The following is a 16,909-nucleotide window of genomic DNA, read 5'->3' as shown; positions in this document are numbered from 1 at the left end:
AGTGCTACCTCAAGTTGCTTCTTCATACTCATATCCATGGATTTTGGATTCAAGATCTCCCTCAAGCTGTTAGACTTCCTCTGAGGCACAAGGCTCTGATACCAATTGTTGGAATCCAAGAACACTGAAGGGGGGGGGGGCTGAATTAGTGTTCTACCAGAATGTTCAATTTTAACCTTATTATAACATGCATTCACCAACCAATAAACCGATACATATATAATTGAAAGAAGTAAAGCAATCAATAATCCAATCACACAAATGAATACCATAACATAGAGAATTATACGTGGAAAACCTCAAAGAGGAAAAACCACAGTGGGATTTGTGACCCACAATATCAATCCACTGGCCATATGAAAAGATATTACATAATATGGGGGCTTGCACATGCAGGAAGGATTACATCCTAGAGAACACTTCTCAACACAAAGGATTCTCATTGACTACAATCACTTTGAATAAGAAAACATAAAATTAAACTCATTTAATGCATCTGCTATGCTTGATAGAGTTTTGGTTCAAGCTCTGACTGTTCCGATTCTAAAACCCTAAACCCTTACCAGAATAACCTTTGCATTATTGATCCTCAATTACAATCATTACCATCCTATCCTAACATATCTCTCAACATATTCTTACATATGACAAAATGATCTAATCAACTGACCTATATACCCTTACAATATTTCATGACTCGTGTTGGCTTACATAGATAATTATAAAATGATTATACATGTCGGCTCATTACATATATACATAAATAAAAAAAATAAATTCTCAATTTTCGGATCTCCCAATGATGTCGGCCTCCTATGTCAGTACCCTATTTGTAAATCATGTCGGCCTTCAATGTCAGTACCCATAGAATCCTTCCTACCAGTGAAGATACCTATTGGTGCCGGTGTCGGTGTCGGTGAAGAACCAAACCAAAGAATGAAGTCAAAACGTGTTTCCATCAATGACAATGTATGAAACCAATCAGATGAGTGTCAATTGCCAACAGGAACAAGGACCTTCTTCGGGGTTTCAGGGTTCTGAAACCCCGAGATGGGATAAAGAATAAAAAAGACTCATTTCAAAAATTTGGGGTTCCAAGATACCAGAGTAGGGAGACTTGCACAAGACTGGATTTTAGAACTCAGGGGTTCCGGGGGGGTTCTTAACATTCCTCAAAGTTTCTAGGATTCTGGGGTTTCGGGATCCCAGGGTATACAATTCAAGGCATGATGGGTTTTGGGAATCCAGGGTTCCAAAATCGTGAGATGGGGTAAACTCTTGAAAAAGGATACTTCAAAACTTCAAGACCCAGAGTTCTGAAGTGGGGCAAAAAGAAGTTTCGAGGTTTTGGGGACCCGAGATCCCGAAATTGCAAGAACAAGGCCAAAAACCTAAGGATCCATAAAATAAATTGATTATATTGAAAGAATGAAATATAAACTAAACCCTAAACTAAGAAAGAATGAAACACAAAAAAAGAAAATGAGGAAGACACCAACTTGGAAGAGGAAGGAGGGGGAAAAAATGTGCATCGCGGGAAGAAAAATTGCCGAAGGAGAGCTAAGAAAATTGGAATGACTGAGTGCACAAATGAGCTGAAAGGACCCATTTCGCATTATTTATACTCCTCCCTCAGGAAACCTTACAACCCTTTAATGCAAACAACCTCAAGGTTTCAGGATCCCAAAACTCCGAAGTCCAAAACTTAAAACATAGAGAAGCTCAAGATTCTGGGATCCTGAGGCTCTGAAAGCAGGCAAAACATCACTTCAATATTCTAGGGTTCTGGTGTTCTGGGTGGGGTGATGCAAAAAACAAAGAGAACCCAATATTTTGGGAGTATGAAATCTCAGGTTTCAAAACCAAAACAAATGAATAGACTTTCGGATTCTAAGATCTCATAATTTTGAAGCCTAATAAACAAAACTTGAAGAACCCAGGATTTCGAGATTCCAAAATTCTGGGGCTTTAAAACAAAGAAGAAAACAAGCCAAACAGGACTTTGGGATTCTGAGATTCAAGGATCCCGAGGTCTTGAAAAAAAGAAACAACAAGACAAAATTAGGCTTCAAGATTCTGGGAACCTAGAATTTTGAAGAACAACAAAGAAAGATGAATAGGGCTTCAGGGTTCCGGGATCCCAAAATCCCAAATCAGTACAAAGAAAATAAGAAATTAAAACCACACTCTGGGGTTTCGAAAACCCGAAATCCTGAAAGAGCTAAAGAAAAGACAAGGAAAATAAAAGAAAGAAAACAAAAAAAGGGGGGACTCGCATTTTAAAATCAAAGGAAAATGACAGGGTTAGATATGCAAGGCATAACAAATGGTGACTTTCTGGGAAAAAATTATGGGACATTTTAGAACTTCAAAATCTCTGGGTCATTTGACCTCCAAGGCTAATTTCATTCAAGGCAATCCATAAGAGCGAAAGTATGAATGAACAAATGATCAAACAATCAAGTTAGGGACTGAACAGGATCAACTCGTAAGTGTGTGCTTCTAATTTATTACCCCATCTTTTCAATCATGAAGATAGACAAAGAAAATTGGGCCCAAGCTACATGAGTGAGATCAACCATGTGTTTTGTGCAATGCTATCCTAGACATAGCTTTGTTCCTAGCCAGATGTCCATAGTCCTGATAGAGTTGCCTCTAGTCCCCGTCAAGCAGTGCTCCACTACCAACTAGGTGTCCATAGCTCTAGTGGATATTACTTGAAATACCCAAATAAGTTGTAGCAAGTAATTACATTACTTTTCTTTTTCTCTCTCCCTTTTATTTTTAGGATATATTTTCACATTATTAGATATAAAACCTTTTTCGCTTGAAACTTAAAGCAACTTTTAAAACAATGAAGTTCTGAATCTGGGTTGAGGACCATGGTGGACGATGAGAAACAACTTGATTTCTGATTTTTTCACTTGGATACAAGTTCTTTTGATATCTTCAAAGATTTCATGATGTATTTTAATGTGTTGAGGGTGTTGAGTAGTCAAGTTAGCCTTCACCAATTGAATGACAAGAACTCAAATCATCATTAAACCATTATATACCACCTTGGACGAATGTAAGAAAGGATTTGGAAATTAGCCAAAAGATAATGAAGTTATAAAGAGCTAAGTCAAAGTCTCCTAAAATTTCCCATCATTATGTAAAGAATATCTACCGTATAAAAAACTTTGAGAAGAAGATGGTTTTCCCCAAACGAAACAAAAACAAAGAACACCAATAGAAACAATGAACAAAACAAAACAAAACAACAAAGAATAGCTAAACTACTATAATACAACATATCAAGCTCAGCTTGGATCAATAAAAGTAATGCTTGAGAAACTGACCATTGATAGGAAACTGTACAGGTTTTCCAGTTAACAAGCTCAATCAAAAGGTATTCTCTCCTAAAATTTCAGCAATTTGGTAAGGACCTAACCACAGTCTTTCAAATTTGTGGTGATCACCCTTCTTCTCCCTATCTTTGTCCCATAAAAGGACTAGGTCAAAAATACAAAAACCTTTCACCTTAACTATTTTGTCAAACCATCACTTAACAACAACTTGATGTCTAGCAAAATATTGTAAGGCATTCATCCTTTGTTCATCAATTTTTAATAGGTTTAGGAGATGAACCTCAACTTGGTCCTCAATCTCAAGTTCTTTCATCAATTGGAGGACAAGGATTTGTAAATTGACTAGGAAAACTAGATTTTGACCATAGACAAGATAGTATGGAGAAGTCCCTAGAGAAGCCTTAACTCTTGTCCTATCAGCCTAGAGGGCATTTATCAATTGGTTGTTCCAATCTCTAGGGTTCTTTTCAAACGACTTTTTAATAACATCTAAGATGTTCTTATTAGTAGACTCAGCTAGTCTATTTCCCTAAGGATAGTAATTAGAGGAAAACTTAAGAACCACCTTGAATTCATACAACCATTGCATTAACTATGTAGAAGTAAAAGTTGGAGCATTGTCACATACCAGAGCGAAGGGAATTCCAAACCTGGTAACAATATGTTCTTTGAGAAATTTAAGAACCATCTTTGTAGTATCATTCTTACATGCTTGGGATTCTATCCAGTGGGTGCAATAATTTGTTGCAGTTAATATCAATTTGTGCCCTATAGATGAATTAGGGTTAATCACTCCAACAAAATCTAGTGCCCATTGGGCGAAAGGTCTAACCTCAAATACTGGCTGAAGAGGCATGGCTGGATTCCTTTCTCAAGATGTTATTGTCTGATAGGTATGACAATGCCTAACATGTTCATGAGTGTCTTTTAAGATGTTGGGCCAGTAATACCCTACTTTCAGGATTTGATGTGTTGTGGCATCTGCCAACCCATGGCTCATACCATATTTACCATGAAAATCCTCAATCAACTAATTAGCTTCTTGACAATCTAGACATCTGAGATATATGCCTTCATAATTTTTTTGATATAGTGTTGAATGTTTAATCATGTAGTTGGTACTTTTGAGTCTCAAGGCTCTCCTTTGTGTGGCATTTAGTCCTTCTAGACATCCATTGTTCAATAAAATAAAAATCAAGTCTGTGTACCAGGGGTCTTATGTGAATGACTCCAAAGTGTACTGTTGGCATTGAATATGAGCAGTGTCAGCTACCATATCCTATGACAAACCTTTATCTCTTACCAATCTCATGGGATGCATTTCTAAATTGAACTCTTGTAGAATATCCATCCATTTCCCACGACATTCTCCAAGTCCACTCTGCATTAGTAGCGACTTGACTACTTGGTCAGGCACAATCGCATATACCTTACTCCTCAGGATATAGTGTCTAAATTTGTTATCAGCTCTCACTAGAGAAAAAACCCACTTTTCAAGAGTAGAGTATCTTATTTCAGCATTTTTAAAGGGTGAGATCATAAACGTAATTGGATTTTCATCGCCCCCTATCTCTGTGTCGGATTAGCAACACAAGAATGCAATGAGGCAGAAGAATATATGTAGAATGACAAGGTGTAATCAAGACTAGTCAATACAAGGGTTTCTGCAATGGACTTCTTAATTTGAGTGAATGATTCTTTCACTTTAGCACTCCATTCTATTTTGGCATCTTTCTTCATCATCTCATTCAATGGTTTGACTATCTTTGTGAATCTGGTGATGAATTTTATAACAAAATTGATCTTCCTGAAGAAAGATCTCATCTCCTTTTTCCTTCCTGGCTTTTTTAATTTCAACAATGCTTCCACCTGATCAAGATTAATTTATATTTGTTAGCATTTTGATGATTATGTTGTGATTGCCATTGATGGACACACACTAGCTATAAGATCACTTTAAGAATTTATGAAGTATGCTCAACTGGTAATTGTTCCAAACTAGTATCATGTTGTAGTCTTTAGACTACTGTTGTTATGCAGAAAGTGTTTACCTATCTCAAGCGGTATAAAGACCCAAGCGGCATAGAGAGATCAAGAGGTTTAAGGATCTCAAGCAGAGCGGAGCAAAGGAGACAGAAGCGGTAGTTATCTTTTTCCCAGTCTTCATTTTTTGTCAATCGGTAATCCGTTAAACCAGTATTACTCGGAGTCACCAACTGGTAACTGGAAAGTTGGACAAACCGATAATACTCTGTGGTGAGTTACCAACCGGTATATTTTTGTGATGAGTTACCATCCACCGATACTTTGATGGTGTTTTTATGTTGTGTTATCAAATGTGTCTAGATACAATGAACCTAGGAACTTGTAATGAAATCCTATTGGACCGACATGAAATTAGATTCCTTTAAGGACATCATGTCTAGGGTTTTCAAAGAGAGTATGTGAGTATAGCTGTTAGTTTTTTGTAGTGGTTGAAAAACCTCTTGAATGTGCAATCTTAACTGAGAAGATCAAGTCTGTGAGTTGTAACAGAGTAAGGATTTATTGAAGACTAAAGTAATGCTAAAATGCATTAGCTATGAGCTACAATGGATCTAATCAAGCAGGCTGTGCCATTTGCTAGATCAATCACTTGTTGATTACTCACATCTTTGACAAATTAGAAACCCTTAACCAGGTAGGCCCAGAAAATCCTTTGTAAATCCTCTAACAAGGTGGTTCACATCTATGGATCTGAAATCCTCTCACAAGGTAGTCTTTAATCAAACTTATCTCCTAACAGAGATTGAGATTCCTAACATGATCTGTTCTGGTAAAGAACATTGTATGACCTTAACCGGTCTGGTTACTATTCTGCAGATAGTTACTTGTGAGTTTCATCTCACCGTGGTTTTTCCCATTTGGGTTTCCACGTCAAAATATCTTGTGTTATGGTGACTATGCTTCTATGGGTGAATGCATTATTTTCTATTTGGTTTGCATGTGTGTTAACCGGTTTGTTTGCTAAACTGTTTTACCAGTTTACTACTAGACTATTAAAGTGTTTAAGTATAGTATTTTTTGGTATACTAATTCACCCCCCCCTCTTAGTATTCATCAATTGGTATCAAAGCCAACCTTTCTATAAGTCTAACCACTTGGAAAGAGATATGGGGGAATACACTGTGAGGTAATTTACTCATCGGCTCACTCAGTCTGAGCAAGCCTATGATGATCTTATGGTCAAATATAAGGCCTCTCAAGCAAAAAGAAGAGAGCATGCTAAAAAACCGATGGAGCTAACTGAAAATAGTTCTTTTGATGAAACGGACATGGAAGCCCTAATTCAAGAGGCACAAAAGTTGAATGAATCCAATTCCAACCTCAGAAAGAAGTTGGAAGGACTGACTATCTGAATGTGTCAAGAGGTTGAGAATTGAAAGAAAGCTGAAGATCTAGTAAAAGACAAAGATCATGAGATCTCCAAGCTGAAGCAAGAGATCAGTGCACTTACCACTTGTCTTCATGGAAGCAAAATGGAAAAAGAGGTGCAAGGTGAACTAAACATGGCTATCTTTGAGAATGCAACCTTGAAGGAATCCAATGTTGCCATTTCCAAAGAACTCACTGAGTCAAAGGAAATACTTGCCAAATTCAATAAGAGCTCTGTCAAGCTAGAACAAAAGCTTGAATCAGCTAAACCGGTAAAGAATACCAATGGACTTGGTTTCTCTGAATATGAGGAAGGTGAGACCTCTGGAACAAAAAGTGGAGCATCAAAGAAACAACCGACATCAAAGGATAAAGGTAAGCAAAAGTTCAAACCTGTTTGCTTTAACTGTCTCAAGGAAGGACACACTGTTAATGTATGTAGAAGTAAGGCTTACAATAATTTTCCTTATTTTCTAAATGATAAGCCTAGATCCAATAGATTAAATGGTAATTGTTATGCATGCAACAAGTTTTGGTATAGAGCATTTGAATGCAGGTCTGTGATGCACAATACCGGAAGGTATCCTCAAAGGAATCAAGGAGTTTTTCCTGAACCCTCTGGGAATCAGAACCCAAACCAGTTTAATACCTATAGTCATCAGTCAGGTAGCGGTGGCTATCAAGTGACAACCAGATGGAGAGAAATCTGTATGATTTTCCATGGTCATGGTCACACTACTACAACATGCAGAAGGAAGAATGGAAACATGAATAATGGACCTTGGAGAGCATCTAGAATGGTTTGCTATCATTGCAACAAACCGGGTCATTCAGCAAGATTCTGCAGAAGTAGAAAGAGTATATCAAAAGATATATCGGTCACTCCAGAAGGAAAATTTGATCTTGAAAGTGTTCAAGAAGATATGAAGAAAACCTAGAAGAAGAAGCCAGAAGAAGTGATTCAAGAAGAACCGGTTTCTGCACCTAGTGTGGAAGTCGCTGAACCAGCAAACTAAGCATCAGAAAAGCTTAGGGGGAGCAAACGGTGAAATATCTCGAACCCCTGGTTGACACCGGTAAAAGACCTTAACTAGTATGAAATACCTGTCAGATTGGTAGAAGATTGGAAATGGTATAAGGCAAAATTAGGGTTTACGCCCTAATAGTGGAGCATTTATTATGGTAGGTGGAGAATCTGTTTAAAAGGAATTTTCAAATCATTTCTCACTATCATTTTTTGAGAAAAGAAGTTTTTAAGTGCAGAGCGAAGAAAAGTGATTTACATTGCGATTCAAAGAATTTATCAAAATCCTGAAGAAGAATCTGAAGCAAACATCTGTTGGAGAAGAGTAGAATGCAAAGTGGTATTTCAACAAATGAAGGAGTGTGTAGTGAAGTTCAAATTGTGAAGCCCTAAATTTTGATCTATGAAGGTATTTTTCAAAATTCCCTATTTATCATGGCTTCAGCATCACATGCTAGCTCTAGTGCACCCGTTGATTCTGTAGACTTCATTCAACGGAAGGCAAAATACAATGCCCTATCTCAAATACCCGCTGGTATCATAGTGGAAGAAGGCATTTTAGATTTCATTGACTGCAAGATCGAAGACCTAGAATCTCTGATGATCCATTCCTAGTTGAGTCTGTTCTGCGGAAAGGATAAGAAGATTAAACCGTAATTTAGCATTCTGGAAAAGAAGAAACTTCACAACGCAACCTATTTTCTTGAAGAATTTTTGGATGATCACATTCAAATTATTCTGAGCAGAGTACATGGTGATAAGACATACTTAGAGTGGATGCATGATATTACACCAGAAGTAATTCATGCCATCACCGATTTCTACAACGTTGGTGAAGTGCCAGCCCTAAGGAAGATTAGCAAGATGGAAATGACCAAGCTCACCAATTCTGTGAGCGATCCACGAGGAATGACTGTCAATTCCATCAAGGATGATCTGGTCAAATATGTGTGTATGGTGATAAGATATCGGATGTTCCATGGTAGCAGAATCAACTCTATCTCTATTGCAGCAATAAATGCCGCCTATAGGATGATCAAGGAAGATGCATCATTTGATCTATGCACTTGTATGCAAAGACAACTTCTGTTGAATCTCAAGTCGATCAAACAAGACAGTGCACTGAGATTTAAGTTCGGACAACTACTGGTTGGGTTGTTCTTTTACTTCCAAGGCTACTTTCTAGGAGTAGGTGATATTTAGTGGTCTGCTGACCAACTAGTGACAAAGAAAATCAAGGAAACCCTACAAGTGGTTGGAACCGGCTATTCGGAAGTGCTGAACAAATATTTTGATAGGTTCAAATGCAAAATGAACCAAAGAGTAAGAATATCCGGTAATATAGTCAAAAAGTATGAGGAAGACATCTGCTTCACCATCAAAGTTGATGAGTGCATAATGGAGGCGGTTGAGCCTAGACAGGAAGAAGTGGAACCAATGGGATATGAGGTAATGTATGATATGTTGGATGGATATGCCTCTACCCTACTTGCCTCGCCTCTTGATCCAAAAGAAAAGAGAACCGACACCTATCTAGAAAGGGTTACACCTATTCAAGAACCCTCAGTAAAGAAGGGAAAGGCAATGCCTTCAGCATCGACATCGGTTACTCCACCAAGTCCCAAAGTGACCAAGCGGTCACCAATAAAGAAGAAACCAGAAGTGGCACCTGCCAAAGTCTTCGAGAGGAAGCGGAAGACAAAAAGCAATACACTAGACTCAGAGGACACTGTCTCTGAAGAACAGCCTAAGAAGACTAGGCAAATGAGGAAAAAGACAAAGAGTGAACCGACAACATCTGTACTGGTAAATATTGATATTTCCTCTTACAAACCTTTGACACATTGTCAAAGAACAATTAAGAATATTAGAAGAAAAGTACTTGGTGATTTGAAAGAGTGCTTTGATGATTTTAATGATGATGAAAAGAAAGAAGTTGAACAGGAAGTTATCAATTATTTATGTATTAATGATTGGTGGCCATCAGAAATTAAATCTGAGACGCTTGATTCTTTGTATAATTCTTTAGACAACAAGTGGCACATTGCCATAGAAAAGGAACAAGAAATAAGAGAGGAAGTATTTGCACAATACTTTCCTGGTTTGCCTAAAATAGAACTGTATGAAGTGGTGGAGAGATATAAGGGCCTCTTCTTCATGAGAAGAAGAAGACTCCTGTTATTGGAAGGAAAAGTTCTGGAAGTGGTCAAAGATACCCACTCCCTTGCTCAATCACCTTTAAGACTACATGAAGTGGCTAAAGCCAACAGGAAAGCATAGCAAGAACCAGAAATCACTCAACCAAATGAAGTATACAACAGTGAAGGAGAACTGGTCACCACTCAAACGGAACCGATTGATATTGATACCTTAAATGGTGACAATGTTACTCTAGATGCACCAGTAGAAATAGAAGGTTAGGAGAAATAGAAGGAAGATGAGAGAAAACAGGAAGAGGAAGAGAAGAAGAAACATAAGGAAGACAAGAGAAAACAGGTAGAGGAAGAGAAGAAGAAACAGAAGGAAGACAAGAGAAAAAAGAAAGAGGAAGAAAAGAGAAAAGAAGAGGAGAATAAGAAACAAGAAGATGAGAAGAAGAAGAAGGAAGTGGAAAAGGAAGAAGAGAAGAGAAAGGAAGAGGAAAAGAAAAAGGAAGAGGAGAAGAAAAAGGATGAAGATGAAGAGAAGTAAAAAGAAGAGGAGAAAAAGAAGGTAGAAGAAGACAAGAAAAGAGTCAAAGAGAAAGAAGAAGCGGCACAGAGCACTCAAATGGAGACTCCAAAGGCAACCGGTAGTCAAGCCAAACCAGCTGACATTACTAGTCCTATTGACCTCTAGTCTGCAAATAATCGGAGCTACTGCAGAGTATTAAGCTTGCTCAAGAGCAATTGGATGCTCTAAGGAGGAAAAAGGAGGAAGATGTTATCCAAACTGCGGTGGAAACACTCACCAATTTGATACCCGATACAAACCTCCCCAGTATTGATTCCTCACTTTCCCAATTAAAGCTTCTATGTACAGTTGTGGAAGACTAGGTCCAAAGCCTGGAAGAAGTTGCAGAAACAAATGCCAAAAGGAGCATGAAAAGGCTCTTAACATTGCCTTGGTGAAGAAGTTGAATGAGCTTCGGTCAGAACTTCAGAAGGCACAAAAGGACATCAGAGATGCAATGGATGAGGGAAATCTACTACTCAGTAAGATTTGTCAACCTCATTTATTTTGTGATGATGTGCTCACTCAAAAGGACAAACTGCAATCTGATATGCAGTCATTTATTAGCACCTTCAAGATGCCATATGATTCCTTCTCCACATATGGACAAACTGCTCATCGGTTTCAACTTCAGTCTGCAAGAATAGAGCCATAGATAAGCAAACGGACACGTAATTTGCAGGAACTTCAACTAGTCCTACTACCAAGACTGCAAATTCTCCAAAATTGCTACCTCAATATAAATACCCTAATGGTTACTCAAGAGATGAGTACCATGGATGCCATGGAGGAGTAGGTTTATCTATGCAAATGGAGAATGAGGTTTCTACCTCATTGCTTGAGTCATGGTCTTTATCCATGAAGACATCTATGCAGGACTTTAAATCCATTTTTGACAAATTTCACTCTCTATCGTTATAAACTCTTATTTTGTTAATGCTAACAGAACAGGGTTTTTCAACTGTACTTTGTCATTGTTGGCAAAGGGGGAGTAGTATTTTGTATTTAAAATTTTGATGCATTCTATGTATACTTTCATGTCTATCTTTGTAAGAAAGTAGTATACATTGTATTGTCTGCAAAAGGGATAGTGTATATGCTTAGGGGGAGTAATTTTGTTTATGGCATGATTTTGTTGTAAAACACTTAGAAGTCAAAAAAAAATTTCCTAAGTGTTGCCATCAATGCCAAAGGGGGAGATTGTTAGCATTTTGATGATTATGTTGTGATTGTCATTGATGGACACACACTTGCTATGAGATCACTTTGAGAATGTATGAACTATGCTCAATCGGTAATTGTTCCAAACCGGTATCATGTTGTAGTCTTTAGACTACTGTTGTTATGCAGAAAGTGTTTACCGATCTCAAGCAGTATAAAGACCCAAGCGGTATAGAGAGATCAAGTGGTTTAAGGATCTCAAGCAGAGCGGAGCAAAGGAGCCAGAAGCGGCAGTTATCTTTTTCCCATTCTTCAATTTTTGTCAACTAGTAATCCATTAAACCGGTATTACTCTGAGTCACCAACCGATAACCAGAAAGTTGGACAAACCAGTAATACTCTATGATGAGTTACCAACCGGTATATTTTTGTGATGAGTTACCATCCACTGACACTTTGACGGTGTTTTTGTGTCGTGTTATCAAATGTGTCTAGATACAATGAACCTAGGAACTTGTAATGAAATCCTATTGGACCGACATGAAATCAGATTCCTTTTAAGGACATCATGTCTAGGGTTTTAAAAGAGAGTATGTGAGTATAGCTGTTAGTTTTTTGTAGTGGTTGAAAAACCTCTTGAATGTGCGATCTTAACTGAGAAGATCAAGTCTGTGAGTTGTAATAGAGTAAGGAGTTACTGAAGACTGAAGTAATTCTAAAATGCATTAGCTATGAGCTACAATGGATCTAATCAAGCAGACTGTGCCATTTGCTAGATCATTCACTTGTTGATTACTCACATCTTTGACAAGTTAGAAACCCTTAACCGGATAGGCCCAGAAAAGCCTTTGTAAATCCTCTAACAAGGTGGTTCACATCTATGGATCTGCAATCCTCTCACAAGGTAGTCTTTAATCAGACTTATCTCCTAACAGAGATTGAGATTCCTAACATGATCTGTTCTAGTAAAGAACATTGTATGACCTTAACAGATTTGACCTTAACCAGTCTAGTTACTATTCTGTAGATAGTTACTTGTGAGTTTCATCTCACCGTGGTTTTTCTCATTTGGGTTTCCATGTCAAAATCTCTTGTGTTATGGTGTTTGTGCTTCTATGGGTGAATGCATTATTTGCTATTTGGTTTGCATGTGTGTTAACTGGTTTGTTTGCTAAACTATTTTACCAGTTTATTGCTAGACTATTAAAGTGTTTAAGTACAATATTTTACCCCCCCTCTTAGTATTCATCAATATTCCCCTTTCTGAGATCACATGACTTAGGAGTTTCCCTTCCACAACCTCGAACACACACTTCTTGGGATTGAGAGATATCGCATATTTTGGGCATCTTTCCAGTATCTTGCGTAGGTTATCTGGATGATCTTTTCTATCCTTGGAGAATATAGTGAGGTCATCCATGTAGATGATGATGCATTTTCTGATTAAATCTTTGAAAGCCGCATCCATGTCTCTTTGGAAGGTTGCGCCTGTTAGCACATAATTTTTCAAAATTATTTATGCCATTGAGATACTATTTGCTTATGCTTTTCAATAAGTATTTTTTATCATGAGAATAGTTACTACGGAAGTTTTATGTGTAGGAATGATCCTACAACATCAATTCCCATCCATCTATGATCTATCTCTAGAGAGTCAACCATCAGCTAGGCAATTAGGGGGTGGCACTGAGTAAGATAAGGCTTTCACTTTGACAAATTTAACCAAAGAAGCAAGATCTATGTAATATCTCATAGGTTGATATTTTGTGAGGTTTTGTTTAGTTTATATAAAAAAATCATAAACATGTGTATTTCATTGAAGGGAGCATATTTTGTAGAGAAAAACAAATTAAAACCATCGATGTAGCTTACCCCGAAGAAAGCACCTTAGCAAAGAAAAAGGTCATCGGGAAGTAACTAACTATCGCGAGAAGGGGATAGGAGTTATCCTAATACCCGGTAGGCACATCGGGAGGATATACACCGACATGGTAACTATTGAAGCATCATCGACAAAGTATTCACAATCAGGACATGTGAGTTAGTGTTTTACCGATAGCCGATAAGGTTGTCGGTAAGACCTACACCGACAGGAAGAAAGATGTTAGTCATCAGCATAACTTAAAGAGATCAGGATGTATAATTTCAAGCTATCCCAATACCCGATGGAAATAACAAAGGAGAAGGCTCATCGGAGAAAGAAAATGACTATCGACAGAAGTTATTCAAGGTTATGCTGATACCCGATAAGGGCATCGGGAAGACACATGTCGATGAACAATAAAGTGACTTAAGGAATGAAATGTTTCTGGTGGTGCCAAGAGAGTAATTCATTGGAAAAGCATATACTGATGAGTCATTATAGATATAATTCAAATTGAAACCAAAGTAGCTTGTATTTAATGCTTACGACTGAGTAGATTGATGGCTCACATAAGGTGAATTAAGAACCAAGTACAGATGGCAACCTAGTGCAAAACACACTAGATGAGAATTATTGCTCACAATTCTTCACGCATCATGGAAGCTTCAAGTTCATCAGGAAGGAAGAGAAGTGTTAAGGGCTCCGAATGTACATCCAAAAAATCCAAAACAGCGGAAGTCCCTCTCGCATGGAAATTGAATCAAGATATTATTGATTAATTGCAGTCTCCAGGTCCAAAATCCAGAAGGTCGAAACAACATTTGCCTAGAAGAGATCGGATTGAAGACAGGTTTAAAGGGGTTGGAGACATATGGAAAAAGGTGAGAGATTATGAACTCTTCCTATTTCATTTTTTGAGAAAAGAAAGAGAAATACCAATCTGTAACCCATGGATAACCAACTTAGGTAAACTTGTTGTTCCAAATATTTTCATAAATATTAGACTGATGGAAGTCCTAGTCAAAAATTATAATTATGTGAAGAGATGCATTCAGTTTCCAAGTGGTGAGGTGTTTATCAAATTTTGTCGTGGCACTATAGATGAAGTTTTTATCTTAGACCCTAACCCTGAGGTGGCCTTGTCATTTGAAGAACTAGAAGAGGAATTTGTTAAAATGGATACTACTTACAAAGGGTGGAACTTAGCCTTACACAGGGTTGAGAAGGGCATTCTGACAGAAGAGGATGGTCCCCCATTTAACATGGATGTGTTCAGACACTACTTATAGTACACCTATATGTCATGTGAACAGGTTGGAGGTATAGAGGTCCCTAATGTGGCTAGTATTGGGTTGATGGTGTTGGCAGCAAATGTACAATTGTATGAGCCGAGACCCTTTGATTATGCTACTTATCTTGTAGAAAAATTGCATGAGGGTTTCTTGAACCTCAAGGATAATAGGGAGCCCACTTTTAGGTTTTACTCATTGTTGATGCATTTGATTTTATTTTATGGAAGATTTTGGGGTATGTGGCCAATGAGTTTAAAATTGAACGCAGTGGACAGAGCAAGTAAAGAACAACCAGTGCAAATGTGGACATCAGTATGGGACTCATGATACATCAGGTCAAACTACATTAAGTTTGAAGAGATAATAGTAAAACCATAGTACCAAGTTCATGGTGTCCCATGTGAAGGATCTATTTTGTGACGCCCTACCCCGAGCCATCATAGCATTTCAGTTATTTTCATGTTGGACCTATTTTGGATACTATATTTTTATGCATTATGGACCCGAATTTTATATGATCTCGTGTTGTGGATAACATTGATATGATTATGTCATTTACTTTGATTTGTAGAACTTTATTTTGATGCTAGAAATTGTGGATGCTTCCTCTATAAATGCTTTAATTCCATAATTATGATTATGATTCCATTTAATAGATTATTTATGTGAATGTTATCAAATAATTGGATACTTGATTTTTATAATTGAAATTGTATGCGATGTCTGCATTGTATTCTTTTTTGATAATATTATATGTGATTTTTTGAATTACTAATGTGCAAGTGAGATGTGCAGGAAAATTATTCCATGTGACCATGCAAACTATTCGGAGAATCAAGCCTAGGCCTATGTGAGATTGTGAAACCAAGGGTTGTCTATTTGGAGAGACAACACCTCATTTGTAAATGTGCTTTAATTTGTAAATGATATGCGTGGTTGTATGTTTCATTTGGAAATTGTTGAATTTATAAATTCCAAAAAGAAGGGGCATTTGCCATGTGTATTTTAGTGATGTGTAATTCTTTTTGTGGTGTCACTTAACACGTGTTGTAAGATGAGTTGACAATGACATGTCCCCTTTGGAGGAAATTTGTTTTACCAATGCATATTATTTTTTAATTATCCTAGAATGGTCCCAAGAAAGCCTTGGATAGGGAGCCATTAGAAAGGTCAACTCAGGGTTGACCCGTAGGTAAACTTTGGGTGGACATCTAGGCGGTTAAACTAACTCCTAGGGTCAAGTTAGGGGAATTTTTAGTGGGCCATATGATGTACCTATGGATGAAGGCCAAATTTATCCATGTGTCCACTCAATAGGGCCTTTTTAGCCCCACAAAATATTGAGTTTCCCAAGTTGGCTGAATTTCATCTTTAGAAGAGCCTTCCTAGGTTAGATAACCCTCCTCATGAGTGGTATTGCTCTTCCCCATTCCTTTTACCTTTTTTAAGGTGTCTTGGCTAGAGAGTCTATAAGGTAGTGGGAAGACCAACCAATGAACATCCTTCACCCTTCCCAAGTGGGTTGGAAAAAGTGAGGAGTGTCTTCATAGGAAATAGTTTGGGAGGGAGAAGTTTGATCACCCACTCTCCATTTTGGAGAATTAGATTTTTTGAGCAATTTTTATAAGTTTTTGGGAAGATTTTGGCTAAGTCTTGAAGGAAAAAAGTTGTGGATTTGGGCATCTCTCCTACTACTTCTTTTCACCCTTTTGGCAGATTTAAGGCTGGTTGAACTCCTATCTCATGTATGTTGTTGTTTTTGAAAAATTTGTTATTGTATTTGTCCTTTCATTGTTTTTTTTTTATATGTGTAGGAAGATGTTGAGTTCTTCCTTATGCGTTTTTGGTTGATTTTTTTTATGTTATTTTTTGGGAGTTTTCAAGGCCAAACTCACCCTTGGGAGGGTAGAGTGGCCTTGGGATGAAGGGTTGTTTGACAGCCTATGAGTGAGAGGCTCTCTTTGGAAGAGAGTAATTCTCAAGGGATTTTGTGACCATTGCTGCATTGTGATTTGTTTATGCAATGGGGGTCATAAGGGGATTTTTGTTGGCTTGTATACCTTGGGAGACATAAGGGATTATAGGGACAAGT

Source organism: Cryptomeria japonica, chromosome 11, assembly GCF_030272615.1.
Source record: "Cryptomeria japonica chromosome 11, Sugi_1.0, whole genome shotgun sequence".
NCBI lineage: Eukaryota > Viridiplantae > Streptophyta > Pinopsida > Cupressales > Cupressaceae > Cryptomeria > Cryptomeria japonica.
Note: the sequence above shows the minus strand (reverse complement) of the source record.